Raw genomic sequence first — 17,068 nt, 5'->3', positions numbered from 1 at the left:
AAATTCGGCATACGGCAGACTCTCTTCCCAACTGGATCCATAGGTAAGCACACAGGCTCTTAGCATATCCTCTAGGATTTGGTTTACACGTTCTGTTTGTCCATCAGTCTGAGGGTGGTACGCTGTACTGAAAGCTAGTTGCGTGCCCAGAGCTTGTTGTAGGTGATCCCAAAATTTGGAGACAAATTGTGTGCCTCGATCGGATATTATAGTCTTTGGGACTCCATGCAAGCAAACTATACGGGAGAGATAAAGTTTTGCCAGTCTTTGTGTGGAGTAGGTAGTCTTCACGGGAATGAAATGAGCAACCTTGGTTAGTCGGTCTGTGATGACCCATATGGCGTCATTTCCACGCTGTGATCGGGGTAGTCCGACGATGAAATCCATTCCTATTTCATCCCATTTCCACTCCGGTATCCTGTTTGGCTGGAGTAGCCCTGCTGGCTTTTGATGCTCGGCCTTGATGCGTTGACAAGAATCGCAACAAGCAATGAATGCGGCTATATCTCTTTTCATACCGTGCCACCAAAATCTTTCCTGAATGTCTTTGTACATTTTAGTTCCTCCAGGATGGATTGAGTATGGAGCGGTGTGGCTTTCGGTCAAGATTTGTTGCTTGAGTTCCTCAATGTTAGGTACGCAAAGCCTGTCTCCGTACCATAATATTCCTTCACTGTCTGTGATGAACTCTGAAGCCTTGCCAAGTTTCATTTTCTTCTTTATACCTTCGATGCTGGGATGTCCCTGTTGAGCCTTCTTAATTTGTTCCACCAGGGTGGGTCGTATCTCCAGATTTGATACGGTGCCCTCAGAGACTAACATCATGTTGAGCCTAGCGAACTCTTGCTGAAACTCAGGCCTCAAGTTTCGCGGACCGTCATTGTCCGGGCTGGGGTTTCGACTAAGGGCATCGGCCACTACATTTGCTTTCCCTGGATGGTAGTGAATACCGACATCATAGTCCTTGACCAGTTCCAACCAGCGTCGTTGGCGTAGATTTAGCTCTGGCTGTGTGAAAATATATTTGAGGCTCTTATGGTCTGTATATATTTCATAGCGATTTCCCAACAGGAAGTGCCTCCACTCCTTGAGTGCATGTATGACTGCTGCTAGCTCCAAGTCATGGGTTGGGTAATTTTCCTCATGTTTTCGCAGCTGCCTGGAGGCATATGCGACAACTTTGCCATCCTGCATCAGCACACACCCGAGACCCTTTCGGGACGCGTCACAATATACTTCAAAACTCTTGTGTATGTCTGGCACAGTTAAGACCGGTGCGGTTGTCAGCTTCTTCTTGAGTTCTTGGAAGCTTTTATCGCATGCTTCCGTCCATACAAATTTCTTGTCCTTCTTGAGCAACTGTGTTATGGGTTTTGCCACAGTGGAGAATCCTTCAATAAATCTTCTGTAATATCCGGCCATTCCCAGGAAACTCCGCACATCTGTAACGTTGGCGGGTGGCTTCCAGTCAAGTATGGCTTTGACTTTTTCTGGGTCTACGGCCACGCCTTCTTGGTTCAATATGTGGCCTAAGAAACCAACTTGTCTGAGCCAAAATTCGCACTTGCTAAATTTGGCGTACAACTGATGTTTCCTCAATTCTCCCAAAACAATTTGGAGATGCTCAGCATGCTCTTCTGGTGTCCTTGAGTATACCAGAATATCGTCGATGAACACCACAACAAATTTGTCCATGAATTTCATGAACACCTTGTTCATGAGGTGGACGAAATATGCGGGGGCGTTTGTTAGACCAAAAGGCATTACTGTGAACTCATATAATCCGTATCTGGAAGTGAACGATGTCTTAGGGATATCTTCTGTTCGTACTTTCAATTGGTGATATCCCGATCTCAAATCAATTTTTGAGAACACCTTGGCTTGTGCGAGCTGGTCAAACAAATCATTTATCCGTGGCATCGGATATTTGTTTTTGATGGTGACCATATTGAGGGCTCGATAGTCTATACACAGTCTCAGTGTCCCATCCTTTTTCTTGGCGAACAACACTGGCGAACCCCAAGGTGAGGAGCTGGCCCGAATAAATCCTTTGTCCAACAATTCCTTTATCTGCTTCTTCAACTCCACCAATTCTGAGGGTGCCATTCTATAAGGCTTCTTATAGATGGGAGCGGTGCCAGGTGCTAGTTCGATGCTGAACTCTATCTCTCGGTCTGGTGGCATGCCTGGCAGTTCTTCAGGGAACACATCAGGAAACTCGCATACCACTGGAACTTTCCTCAGTTCAGAAATGTCCACTTTGTTCAGTTTTGGTTGTTGTGACCGTGGTTTTTCTGGAGCTGTAACCTTTATTGTCTTGCCTTGATGGTGGGTGAGAATCACGGTCTGATTGAAACAGTCAATGAATCCTTTGTTGGTGGTCAACCAGTCCATTCCTAAAATGACATCCAGTCCTTTACTCTCCAACACAATGAGATTTGCTTGGAATTGTAGTCCTTTGAACTCGATGACCACTCCTTGGCAGTAACCCTGAGCGATTTTCTTATTTCCCGGGGACTTGATGATCATAGATCTTTCCAAGGGAAGTATCGGAAAATCATGTTGTAAAACAAAACTCTTCGAAACGAACGAATGGGAAGCTCCAGAATCAAACAAAACCGTGGCAGGTACTGTGTTGACAGGGAACGTACCGAGCACGATGTCTGGGGCATTCTGCGCCTCTTCCCTGGTCACATGGTTCAGGTGACCCTTCTTGTGGTTGTTGTTGGGATTGAAATTGTTGCGCTTGGGGGCTGGATTGTTTCCACCATTGTTTGGCTTGGGGGCCGCGTTCCTCGGCTTTGGGCATTGTTTAGCATAGTGCCCTTCTTCCCCACAAGCATAGCATGTGACCCCTGGACGGTACGTGAACTCTTTGTCCCTGGCATGAAACTGTCTGACGGGCCTTGGATCGGTAGTCGTGGATCTCCTTGCTTCTGTCATTGGAACCTCAGTCTTGCTTCGGTTGTTGCGAGCAAGAGTCGTCTTGTCCCTCTTTCTCTTACGGATATCTTCCAGACTACGGCGCTCATTCTCCAAGGTAATGGCCTTGTCCACCAGAGTTTTAAAGTCCGGAAAGGTGTGTACAATCAGTTGGCATCTTAATGCTGGTGCCAGGCTGTCCAGGAATTTTTCCATCTTCTTGTTTTCTGTCATGTGCTCGTCGTAGGCATAACGAGATAGCTGGGTAAACTGACCATTGTATTCTGTCACTGACATGCCTCTCTGCTTCAGGTCATCAAACTCTCTCTTCTTGATTTTTATGCTGCTCCTGGGGATGTGTGCCCCACGGAAGCCTTCCTTGAACTCTTCCCAGGTGATGTTGTGTTCACTGGGATGCATGTGTAGGAAGTTTTCCCACCATGCTGCAGCTGCTCCAGTAAGGTAGTGTGGTGCATAAAGCACCTTCTCATGATCTGAACACTGAGCAATAATCAGTTTCCTTTCAATGTCACGAAGCCAATCATCGGCTTCCAGCGGCCTATCGGTGTGAGCAAAAGTTGAAGGGCGAGTCTTCTGCAACTCAGATAACTTGGAATGTGGTTGATAGGGTTCGCGGTGGTTTCCCATATTGATGACATGGTTCATCATCTCTTGGTGCCGTTGCTGGCTTTGTTCGAAGAGACGGCAGACTTGAGACAGGGCTGCTTTGCTGTCCTGTTGACTGGACTGACCCTGAGTCAAATTGTTGCTAGTCTGTGCCCCATAAACCTCTTCTGGCTGATTGGGCATGGAGCGAGTCCACGGACGAGACATTTTTCCAGTCTGGGGTATTATTTTGCAAAACCCATGAGAAAACAGTGTAGCACCAGGAAAACTTTGCAAAGGCAACAATTTAAAAGACCTCAAGGTTTTTAAGGATAACATAAACGACTTTGCATGGAGAAAAGACTGCTTAACACAAATCTTACACGCGAAAAGCAAACACGTGATACAGCACTCAGGATGCGCGTACACATTCCTGACATGTTATTTAGACTAGCGTGCTCCTCCGGAAGGCAGCAAACACACCAATACAAACTAGCGTACAGAGAAAACACAACACATCGTACAAGCAGACATAACGCACGGCTACTCGGCGCTCTCAGTCGGAGATGGTGACGATGTCCTTTCCCTTGCCGAGGGCAAGACTCAGCGGTCCAGGAGAATCAACCTCCACCTCCTCTCTAGCTGGCTCCTGGCGCGTAACGCTGCGCTGCGGTGATGGTGCGGGAGCGACAGGTGGTAGAGCGGGTGCGGCAGGCGGTGCGGCTCTAACTGGAGTAGGAGCGATGACTCGGTCGAACTCCTCAGTGGTAGGCAGACGGCGAGCAGTGGCCAAAACGGCCGGTGCATAGGAGGCTGAAGATGAGACGAATGTCAGAGGCGGTGCCGTGTGGAGAAGTTCCTTCCTGCTGGCAGGACCGCCCCGGACTAAGTCCATGCGGGCAACCACAAGGTCGTCTACGAGGTTGTCGAAAGACTCCTCCAGAGCCTTGATATACTCCACAACCATCTCGATGGCTTCATCTCGCTCTCCCCGATGGCAGGCGAATGCATAGTGACTGGTGTATGGCACATGGCATGGGAGGTAGCGGTAGCGACGAGTCTTCATCGTAGGAAGGATGTCCCGAAGATGAGCTATCGCCTCACGGGCAGCCATCTGCATGGCATGCCTCTCCGTAGGCATGGCCCTTCCCACAAAACGGAAGTGGCGAGCTGTAGAACGTCCTCCCTTGAATTGCACCACAGCTTGGTGCATAGACACGTCGTCGCTGAGCTTGTGCTGATAGAGTGTGAACTCCGGGCGAGCTGCTGGCCCGATCGCGAGCTTGGTGATGGAGACGAGGAGCTTGACAAACCCCTCGGGCACGTTCATGAACACTCGATTCTCACAGCTGCTGCCAGCCATCTACAAAAGTAGGCAAAAATTCTGAGTAGTCATGTCATAAATTTATGATGACCAACAGAAAATAGCTACAATTGCAAAATGCTGAAAAGGCACAAAAAGACGCTAATAACCGATTAGTGATCGCACCTAGTGGCTTCCTACAGTCATCCTGGCTCTGATACCAAGCTTGTCACGACCGGTTTTTCAATAAAATAATTACTGAGAGACCAGTCCCTTTTATGGACCAGTAAGGAAGAATTCCTTCTCACTGGTAGACAATATCTTGGTCACAGAAGAAAAACACCAGGAGTACCGAATATAATACAAGGTTGAGCGGAGACTGCCCAACAATTTATTACATGCACGCCGATAGAACAAGACGGCGAATAGGGTGGCATAACTACTAACTCACGATAATAACGGAGGCGGAAATATCACCGCGAAGCGAGTGATATGACTCCTGAAGACTACAGCTCTTCGAGCGTCGGAGTGGGGCTCGAGGAGACTTATTACGGGTGGCGGAAGCGTATATAATACAAGTGACCAATATCCGGGATCGCGCAGGACTGACTGGGACTCCTCTAGGCGTCGGACGCGCTATCAAACTCTTCATCCAAGAGATCGCCTTCGTCAACATCTGGCCAAATCAACAAGCCAGGTGAGTACTATGAAAGTACTCGCAAGACAGTTCGGACATAAGATATAACAAATGTAAACATGAAGCATATGAACAAATTAACCAATCCGTTCAGGCATAGAGGTAATAAATACTGGGTGCCAAACGAGGGTCTGAATGACTCCTCGAGAGGAAACTGCAAGAATAGTAATACTGGTGCCAAACGAGGGTCTGAATGACTCCTCGAGAGGAAACTGCAAGAATAATAATACTGGTGCCAAACGAGGGTCTGAATGACTCCTCGAGAGGAAACTACAAGAATAATAATGCCGCAGTCGGGCGTCGGGGCGACACCACATAAAGGGCTTATAACAGAAAGTAAAGGCAATGTGTGCCACAGTCGGACGTCTGAGCGACATCACATAATGGGCTTATATTGTAGCTCAATAATTCAGTAGCTCGGGATTTATAAATTATTACAAGTATGAGACAAATATAAGGTTAGTCCATCCACAGTAATAATAATTAAACTGGGTTTACCACTTGAGCTTGTTCACCGGGGACAAGTTTTCCACGCGGATAGATAGGGATATACTGACTTCACTACTTGATCATGGATACGATGACTTGGAAGGAATTTACTCTGCAGATTTTGTACTTAACCACAGCCAACGGATTTCAGTAGTCACAGGGACTAGTTCCGTTTACGGTGTTTTGGAAGAAACACGTCTAACCAGTACACACCCTTTCAATCTTCCGAAGCCAGGGATCACCCTCGGCAACGTTCAAGAAAAACCTTGAGACGGGGAGGCTACAACCTCGCATAGCATGGGATCAAATTTCTATACGCGCGCTCTAAGGGGGTGCCCCCCTCTCGGTCCCAACCGGAAACACCCATGCCCCCTGACCGGATGACTGGCTTTAATCCTAGGCCAAGGTACCATCATCCCGGCCCCTCTGTTTGGTGTGTACACGGAAAGAGGTTGCCAACTTACTAAACCGTATCTTGGCAAAGAAACATGTGGTAGCACGGAGGGGGAAAGAACGATAACGTGGCTCCGTTCACGTTAACGTCGGGATTTGTCGGATGACGCAAGGCAGGTATGCTACAACAGTACCACCTTGCTGCCCTTCATGTCACCACATGATTAGGCCATCTCTCACCAGAGATCATCGCAACTTTGGAACATGCGGGTAGTTGCCTCGCAAGCAACGGGGAACTCACCGATACTCATATGCCACGCACAAACTTTCACGCAAACATGCAATGCACCTATCATATCAAAGGTTCAAACATGCTTGCCTGGTTCGGAGAAGTCGGAGTCTAGCTCAGCGAAGTTCGCGGCTCCGTCACCTCTTCCGGAACCTACTGCAATACGAAAACGGGCACTAACGTGAAAACCAACGCGTGCACAGAAACTTCTCCAAAAAATTTCCAAATAAATCCCATAAAAAACTAGACAAAATTTTAAGACTGTCAGAAAAAGAATCACTCAAAAATCTCTTTTTATTAAAAAGTTATAAAGGTTTCTGTCCAGGGACTCATCTGTAATGAAACAGAAAAGTTCCAGGGTTTAAACTGAGAAAACAGAAAACGGTTCGATTGGAAATGCGCAAGCTCAAGAGGGAAAGCGTATTTTGCCCGAAGGCGCCAACAGAAAACGGTTCGAGGGAGAATAGGACAGAGGCTGACATGGGGGGTCCACATGTCTGGTTCAAAAAGCTCGCCGGCGCCCGAAGACTGCGGTGGACGCCGGCGTCGAACCACGGCGAGTCAGGAGGATCGGAGGGTACCAAGAGTTTCAGCGTGATCTTCCGCGTCGGTGGGTGGTGGACTCGACCAACGGGGAGCACCACGTCGACGGCGACACTTTCTCCGGCGGACGGCGGCTCGGGTGATGGTGGAGAACTCCGGTGGAGGGCTGCAAACTTCGAATTGAAGTGCGGGTCAGAAGGAGGGATGCATAGTGAAGCTACTGGCAAGGGATGGGAGGCAGAGGCGCACGCACGGGAGCGAATCGAGCTGGATCCTATGGCGGGTCGCGGCGGCCGGAGTTGAGGAAGGAGACCTCCTCGGGGCTCTTCCAGTGGCTAGGCGTGCTCTAGGTGGAGTGCAGGGATGGTGTGGGTTCGAGTTGAAGCTCGGGGCCTCTATTTATAGGCGGATCGACGAGGTGGCCGTGAACGGAGAATCTCCGGCGAGCAATTATGGCGATGCAGTGGATTGGCAGGAGGTTTGAGTGGCCAGGCAGCATCAGTGGAAGTTACTAGTGTCGTTCCCCCGCTAATCCCGGCTGGTCTTGGCGTAACGGCGCCGGTCCATGGTGGGGTGGCCGCACGGGCACGACAGCGGCAGAGAGCGCGCTCCGCGCCTTGCGGTTCACGACGAGAGTGGCAGCGTGTTCTGGGGAGTGGAAGGCCACGCGGCGAGCTCCGGTGGCTTGGGCAGCGCTGGGTGGCGCCGTCAGCGCCGCGCCTCTCTCTGGCGGCCGCAAAGCCGCCGCTGGCATCGGTCACGAGGCGGCGCACCTTCTTCTGCTCGTCGCCGACGTCCGCAAGGTGCCAGACGCTCGTGCAGTGCAGAGGACAAGGGGGAGGGGACAGGGAACACGGCGACACAACGGCACTGGCGAGATCGACGTCGGGTTCTGAAGAAAACGACAGTGTACTGAAATGTTCTCTGAACTTTACTGAACCTGATTTTGACAATGCACTGCAGGTGTTCGACAGAATGATTTGGCAATGAGAAAAAATTTCCTGGGGCTGGGACTTGGTGAGGTGACCACTCAATGCACCCAGGGGCTGCCTGATTTTACTTGGAATTTTTGGAGAAAGATTTGAATGAATTTCACCAAATTTGACAAATCTGGTCCAAACTTGCAGCAAGTGTAGTTTGAAAAATTTGAACTGAAGACCAGTGGATCTTCATGGATCTTGGTTGAGGGTTCAAAGGACTAGGAAGGGAAAAAGGTTTGGGGGCAAAAATCAAAACAGAAAGTGGAGTTCCTTTGTAAATCACCAATGGCTAGAATAGAAGACAGAAATTTGTTTGAATATGATTTAAATGGAAAAATAATCATATGGGGAGGTTCAACTTGCTGGATTTGATGCAAATCATGATCCAAAGGTGAGGGAAGGTTTAGGAGAGTGGATTTGCACTAAGGCCATGGCAAGAGAGAAATGTTGAAAGTGGCAAAGGATTTATCCAAAAGCCATAGTGCATTTTCAAGGAGATTTTCAAAAGGCATTTTTCTCAAGTGAAAAGTATTTTGTCTTGAGTTCCAATAAAAAGGCAAGGACCTCCAAGACCAAAAGCAAGTCTTGGGTGAATCCAAATAAAACTCTTGAGAAAAAATATTTGAAAAGGGAGGGTCCTTTTGAAGAAAATTTTTAATTCACCTCCCTCAAGTCAAATAAAATCTTTTGAAAAATCCAAAAAAAATTTGGGTGTCACAACACCTACCCCCTTAGGAAAAATCTCGTCCTCGAGATTTCTGCTGATCCTCAAATAGATATGGATATTCAGCCTGAAGAAAATCTTCCCTTTCCCATGTGGCTTCATCCTCAGTGTGGTTGCTCCACTGAACCCTGAAAAACTTTGTCGTTTTCTGACGGGTCCTCCGTTCATACTCTTCTAAAATCTTTATTGGCCTCTCTCTGTAGGTGAGGTCTGGTTGCACATCAATGCTCTCAGGGGATACCTGCTTCTCCGGGTTACTTACACATTTTCTCAGTTGAGAGACGTGAAACACGTCATGGACGTCTGACAGTTCCTTGGGCAAGTCTAGTTGGTAGGCTACCGTGCCTCTTCGTGCCTTTATACAAAATGGTCCAATAAATCTCGGGGCTAGCTTCCCCTTAATTTTGAACCGTTGTAGACCCCTCATAGGAGATACTCGGAGGTATACGGAATCACCGGGTTCAAAGCTGACCTCACGATGCTTTTGATCATAGTAGCTCTTTTGCCGGCTCTGTGCTGTCTTGAGTCTGTCCCTGATCTGTTTAACTTTCTCCTCGGCCTCTTTAAGCATGTCTGGGCCAAAGATACGGCTGTCACCTGTTTCTGACCAATTCAGTGGGGTACGACACCTCCGTCCGTACAACGCTTCAAAGGGTGTCATTTGCAAGCTAGCTTGGTAACTGTTGTTGTAAGCAAATTCGGCATACGGCAGACTCTCTTCCCAACTGGATCCATAGGTAAGCACACAGGCTCTTAGCATATCCTCTAGGATTTGGTTTACACGTTCTGTTTGTCCATCAGTCTTAGGGTGGTACGCTGTACTGAAAGCTAGTTGCGTGCCCAGAGCTTGTTGTAGGTGATCCCAAAATTTGGAGACAAATTGTGTGCCTCGATCGGATATTATAGTCTTTGGGACTCCATGCAAGCAAACTATACGGGAGAGATAAAGTTTTGCCAGTCTTTGTGTGGAGTAGGTAGTCTTCACGGGAATGAAATGAGCAACCTTTGTTAGTCGGTCTGTGATGACCCATATGGCGTCATTTCCACGCTGTGATCGGGGTAGTCCGACGATGAAATCCATTCCTATTTCATCCCATTTCCACTCCGGTATCCTGTTTGGCTGGAGTAGCCCTGCTGGCTTTTGATGCTCGGCCTTGATGCGTTGACAAGAATCGCAACAAGCAATGAATGCGGCTATATCTCTTTTCATACCGTGCCACCAAAATCTTTCTTGAATGTCTTTGTACATTTTAGTTCCTCCAGGATGGATTGAGTATGGAGCGGTGTGGCTTTCGGTCAAGATTTGTTGCTTGAGTTCCTCAATGTTAGGTACGCAAAGCCTGTCTCCGTACCATAATATTCCTTCACTGTCTGTGATGAACTCTGAAGCCTTGCCAAGTTTCATTTTCTTCTTTATACCTTCGATGCTGGGATGTCCCTGTTGAGCCTTCTTAATTTGTTCCACCAGGGTGGGTCGTATCTCCAGATTTGATACGGTGCCCTCAGAGACTAACATCATGTTGAGCCTAGCAAACTCTTGCTGAAACTCAGGCCTCAAGTTTCGCGGACCGTCATTGTCCGGGCTGGGGTTTCGACTAAGGGCATCGGCCACTACATTTGCTTTCCCTGGATGGTAGTGAATACCGACATCATAGTCCTTGACCAGTTCCAACCAGCGTCGTTGGCGTAGATTTAGCTCTGGCTGTGTGAAAATATATTTGAGGCTCTTATGGTCTGTATATATTTCACAGCGATTTCCCAACAGGAAGTGCCTCCACTCCTTGAGTGCATGTATGACTACTGCTAGCTCCAAGTCATGGGTTGGGTAATTTTCCTCATGTTTTCGCAGCTGCCTGGAGGCATATGCGACAACTTTGCCATCCTGCATCAGCACACACCCGAGACCCTTTCGGGACGCGTCACAATATACTTCAAAACTCTTGTGTATGTCTGGCACAGTTAAGACCGGCGCGGTTGTCAGCTTCTTCTTGAGTTCTTGGAAGCTTTTCTCGCATGCTTCCGTCCATACAAATTTCTTGTCCTTCTTGAGCAACTGTGTTATGGGTTTTGCCACAGTGGAGAATCCTTCAATAAATCTTCTGTAATATCCGGCCATTCCCAGGAAACTCCGCACATCTGTAACGTTGGCGGGTGGCTTCCAGTCAAGTATGGCTTTGACTTTTTCTGGGTCTACGGCCACGCCTTCTTGGTTCAATATGTGGCCTAAGAAACCAACTTGTCTGAGCCAAAATTCGCACTTGCTAAATTTGGCGTACAACTGATGTTTCCTCAATTCTCCCAAAACAATTCGGAGATGCTCAGCATGCTCTTCTGGTGTCCTTGAGTATACCAGAATATCGTCGATGAACACCACAACAAATTTGTCCATGAATTTCATGAACACCTTGTTCATGAGGTGGACGAAATATGCGGGGGCGTTTGTTAGACCAAAAGGCATTACTGTGAACTCATATAATCCGTATCTGGAAGTGAACGCTGTCTTAGGGATATCTTCTGTGCGTACTTTCAATTGGTGATATCCCGATCTCAAATCAATTTTTGAGAACACCTTGGCTTGTGCGAGCTGGTCAAACAAATCATTTATCCGTGGCATCGGATATTTGTTTTTGATGGTGACCATATTGGGGGCTCGATAGTCTATACACAGTCTCAGTGTCCCATCCTTTTTCTGGGCGAACAACACTGGCGAACCCCAAGGTGAGGAGCTGGCCCGAATAAATCCTTTGTCCAACAATTCCTTTATCTGCTTCTTCAACTCCACCAATTCTGAGGGTGCCATTCTATAAGGCTTCTTATAGATGGGAGCGGTGCCAGGTGCTAGTTCGATGCTGAACTCTATCTCTCGGTCTGGTGGCATGCCTGGCAGTTCTTCAGGGAACACATCAGGAAACTCGCATACCACTGGAACTTTCCTCAGTTCAGAAATGTCCACTTTGTTCAGTTTTGGTTGTTGTGACCATGGTTTTTCCTGAGCTGTAACCTTTATTGTCTTGCCTTGATGGTGGGTGAGAATCACGGTCCGATTGAAACAGTCAATGAATCCTTTGTTGGTGGTCAACCAGTCCATTCCTAAAATGACATCCAGTCCTTTACTCTCCAACACGATGAGATTTGCTTGGAATTGTAGTCCTTTGAACTCGATGACCACTCCTTGGCAGTAACCCTGAGCGATTTGCTTATTTCCGGGGGACTTGATGATCATAGATCTTTCCAAGGGAAGTATCGGAAAATCATGTTGTAAAACAAAACTCTTCCCGGATGCCGAGTTCCTTGGCAAGCCAGAGGCCGTGCACAAGGGCTTCGTATTCTGCGACGTTGTTGGAGGCGGCGAAGTGGATCTGCAGTGCGTACTTGAGCCGGTCGCCCTTGGGAGAGGACAGCACGATGCCGGCCCCTAGGCCAAGTCGCATCTTTGAGCCGTCGAAGTGCATGCGCCAGTGCGTCGAGTCTGACGGCGGCGGCAGGTATTGGGTCTCGGTCCAGTCAACGAGGAAGTCGACCAAAGCTTGGGACTTGATCGTAGTGCGAGTTCATAGAGGATGGTGTGGCCGGCAAGCTCGAGCGCCCACTTGGCGACCCGGCCAGAGGCATCCCGGCACCCGATGATTTCGCCGAGAGGGGTCGTGCTGACCACAGTGACGACATGCTCTTGGAAGTACTGCTTCAGCTTCTTGGTGGTGAAGTACACACTGTAACACATCTTCTGGTAGTGCAGGTAGTTCTGCTTCGAGGCGGAGAGCACCTCACTCAGGTAGTAGACGGGATGTTGGACAGCTTGGACCTTGTCCTTCTCTGGTCGCTCGACCACCATCACCGCGCTGACCGACCGCGAGGTAGCGGTGATGTAGAGCAACAACGGCTCCTTCTCGGCCGGTGCGTGTCGGTGGGAACGACACCTATGGGATCACTGGAATCCCTTCTACGGTCGGCGGGCGCGGGGTTGTGAGAAGAGCAGGTCCAGGAGCCAGCACAAAGATCGTTTACCCAGGTTCGGGCCGCGAGGATGCGTAATACCCTAGTCCTGCTTTGGTGGATGTATTCAGTGTTCTTGAGCTTTCGAACTAGCTATGGTGGCTGCGTAGTTCCAAAGAGCCGAATCCTTCTCCAGTATGCCCCGGGCCTCCTTTTATAGTCGAAAGGGGCTACCACAGTGGCATACAGGAGGTGGAAAGGTCTACAGTGCGCAAGCTTATTGTCTGGCATTAGGGGACAAAACGCATTAAATGCGCTACTTAGGTGTCCATTAGCTTTATCGGGGACGGGAACGAGGCCCGTCCCGTGCATCGCCGCTCCGTCTCGCTTCGACACGTGCCCAGGCCAGCGATGCATGCGGTGCCATGTAGGCAGGCAGGCTGCTGAGGTGGTGCGGTGGCAGGGTCTTCACGAAGATCTGCATGCCACCACGCAGGTGCTTGCTGAGTCGGTCTGGAAGCCGCGTGTTGCCACGCAGGTGCCTGCCCAGCTGGTTGGGCTGGCAGCTGCATGCGAATGCCGGCGGAGCCCTGGCTGGTGCGGGCCTGGCAGTGGCCCTGGTGGTGCCCTCGGCAAGGGCCTTGCCGGGGGCCCGGCAAGGTTCTTGCCGTGGCGTCGCAGTTGTCCCCGGCAAGGCGCTTGCCGGGGGTCTTATGGATCTCCTCGGCTAGGATCCTGCCGAGGATCGCCGTCTTCTGGTCCTCATCTGATCTTGTTTGCTTATGATCTTGACAAAGATCTACATGCCACCACAGAGGTGCCTCCCGAGCCTTGGTTCCAACGTAGTCGTTGGCGGCATTTGGAACTCTTGGGCTCGAGGGTGGCTCGCTCTGCTGGTGCTGGGCAAGTTGCCCCGGCAAGGCTCTTGCCGGGGCCGCGGAGGCTGCCCCGGCAAGGGCCTTGCCGGGGGAGTCCACCTCGCCCTCTTGCTCTTTGGTGTTTCTGGTCTTGGCGTTGCCTTGACCGTCTTGTGCTCCGGCTTCTCCCCGGCCTCCCTCCTCTGCCCTACTAAGTGTGGCCGCGGCACGCGGCTCTGACTGGCCGTGCACAAGTAAAGGGGTCAAAAGGAGAGCCCCTACTTTTGTACACCGACAGGAGCCCCCGTGTCTGGCCACACATAAGCGCGACGCGTTGTTGGGCGAGGCCCAGAACGGTGTGCGGGCAGGTGGGGCGGATTTTACCGCAGTAACTTTTCGCCCGCTGCGCTTCCCCACGACCCGCATTGAACGCACGACGTGGAGGGTTGAGCGTGACGTGGGGGTCATGCGTGGGGCGGTCCCCGCACGCATGCGTCACATCGCAGTTAATGGGAAAAGAGGCGGCCCGCGCCTTCCCCGTAAAAAGGAATAACTGCGGGCACACTGCTCATTTACCCCTGCATCTTCTTCAATCTCGGAACCGCCGTCCCCTTCTCCTTCCTTCCCAAGATTCCGCCTTTGCTCGCCGCCGCTGTGTCTTCGCTGTCTTCTGTCCCTTGCTCCCCGCAGCCGCCATGGCACCCAAGACCAGCAGAGGTAAGGGAGTGGCCAAGGACGCCAGGACGAGCGAGCCGCCGGAGAGTGAGTTGGCGGCGCGGCGGACGCAGCTCGCCTACTTCCCCTCGACGGTCGACGTGTTCGAGCTCCGGGACTGCTTCAAGCCCCTATGGGGGTGCAAGACGGGGGGGGAGATGACGGGGCATCCAGCCACGCGTGTCATCCCCGCCAATTGCACCGAGGCCGCCCCGAATCGGTACCCGTTCTTCGTCAATTACTTTTCTTGCGGCCTTTGCCCCCCTTTCTCCAATTTCTTCAACGATATCATGCACACATTTGGCTTCCACCTTCTGGATTTTACTCCAAACGCCATGGCGTGCATGGCTCTGTTCGCCCACCTCTGTGAGGGCTTCGCCGGAGTTCTTCCCAACACGGCGCTCTTCCGCCATTATTTTTACCCTCGCATCCAGAAGGGAGGCGCCATTTCTGGTGGCGTCACCTGGATCCCAAGGTCCAAAGGGACGTACCCGGAGGGTGCCTAGAAGGAGAGGTGGGAAGAATGGCGAGGCCGGTGGTGCTGGATTGAGGATGACGATCCACAAGAGTTCTGCCGGGTCCGCCAGGCGCCGTCGGTCCGCAGGAATGAATGGGGCGACGTCGACGCCCAGGACGACAAGCTCGAGATCGCCACCACCAGGATCCACCGCCTCACCGTTGCCAGGCTTACCCTGGAGATGATTGGGGCGGATTTCCTCCGCCGCCGAATCGCTCCTCTGCACAACAAGGGGAGGCCGGCCTGGCTTTTCCAGAACGCGGCTGACATCATGAGGCTTCGCCCCGGCCTCAATCACAACTTCACAATGATGGGGCACGCTCACTTCTGCCAGCGGATCTTTCAGCTCGACGTGAACCGCGAAGGCTGGGCCGAGAGGTCCGGCAAGGCTGTGAAGGCCGGCAAGGTCGTCAAGGGGCCCTTGTTTGGGTTGCCGGCGGTGGTGGTCCCGCTGAGCAACAACTCGCGCCAGACCGACATCATCGCCATGATGCCGGACTACAACGCGCACGGTCCCGTCCAAAATTGGGCCCCGCCGTCGAAGGAGCAGGTGCAGGAGTTCTTTGACGGCTTGGCGGAGGTGTACGTCCGCAACGAGCCGCTGCTTATCCAGGACACCACTCAAGCAGAGCTGGACTATATCACCGCCAGGGCGGTGGAGGCGGAGCTTGCCAGGCAGGCCGGCAGTGCTGGCGGTGTAGAGGACGAGGCTGCGGCGGCCGCGGAGGAGAAGGAGCTTGCCCAGTGGGCGGAGTCCGCTGGGGAGGCCAGCAGCACCGGCACCGGGGCCCCTCTTGTCGAAGATGTGGTCGACGAGTCGTTGGAGGAGGAGGCCGAGGCTGTCGACCCTCCAGCCACGGGGAGAGGGCGAGTCCTGCGGCGGGCCACCTCTGGCGAGCCGGTTCGGCCCGGCAGGGTCGTGCAGCCCCGGCAAGCTTAGGAGGCGTCCGCGCGCCAAACGAGGGCCGCGACTGCGAAGAAATCGGTGAAGGTCGCGGTGGCGAAGGAGAAAGCATCTGCCTCCTCTTCATCCAAGCGCGTCCAGACTCCACCCTCCTCCCCTCCTCCGGCAGACGTCGACGTGGAGGTCACCTTTGACTTCGGGTCCCTCAGCCCAAGGAGGAAGAGGAAAGCAGCAGAGGAGGAGGTGGAGGATGAGTAAGTATCTTGTCCCTTTCTGTCATCTCCGTCTCCTCGGACCGTGCCACTTATCTTGATTCGTCTTCATCTTTGCAGGGATGCGGAGACACTGGCCCAGAGGGTGAAGAGGGCCAAGGCTTCGGCGAGCGGCCAGCCCCCGGCAGGGATTTCCGGTACACCGTTGGTGGTGTTGAGTAGCCCGGATAGCAGCCCCCGGCACAGCCCCCAGCGTAAGTTCACCACTCACCCCTCGTCGACGTGTGTTGGGGGCACAATCTCTTGGTGCTGACCTTGCCGTGGTTGCAGGAGGATGATAGCAGCAGGAGGAGCCACAGAGGGCTACCCCCAACACGCCGCCCCCATCAACCACGCCGCCCCGAGGGGCGTCCCCGGCAAGGGCGCCAAGCACCGAGCCCATGCACACGAAGGAGGAGGAGGAAAATCCCGGCGCTGGTGGCTTCGCCTCGGCGCCAAATGTTGGCGGGGAGGGGACCTTTGCTTCCCAGCCCGGCACGGGTAAGTCACTCGCCTTCCGTCCCTGTTCTTTTTCTGTTCTTTCTGAATCTTGGTCTTGGCCTTGCCTCATCCCCTTCTCGGTATCCAGATCCCCCCTCGGCGGACCCAGAGGACATAGACACCGTCATCGAGGACGTCGCCAAGGCCGCCGAGGCAGAGGCCGAGAAGATCGCCGCCGAGGAGGCCGCCAAGGACGCTACCGAGGGCGCCGCTAAGGGGCCTGCCGGGGAGCCCAGTAAGGCTACTGTCGAGGAGGCCGGCAAGGGGCCTGCCGGGGAGGCCGGAAAGTCCGCTGCCGAGGAGGAGGTGGTCGATGAACAGCCTTCCTCCTCCGCTGCCTCTGGCTCCCGCAGGTATCTGAAGGTAGGTGACGACCTTTTCGTCCACCTTCCAGGGGCGTCGAGCTCCAGGGCGCCCGTCGAGGGAGAGGTGTTCGACGAGGAGG

This window comes from Triticum aestivum, chromosome 7D (assembly GCF_018294505.1).
Source record: "Triticum aestivum cultivar Chinese Spring chromosome 7D, IWGSC CS RefSeq v2.1, whole genome shotgun sequence".
NCBI classification, from domain to species: domain Eukaryota; kingdom Viridiplantae; phylum Streptophyta; class Magnoliopsida; order Poales; family Poaceae; genus Triticum; species Triticum aestivum.
This window is presented reverse-complemented; position numbering follows the sequence as displayed.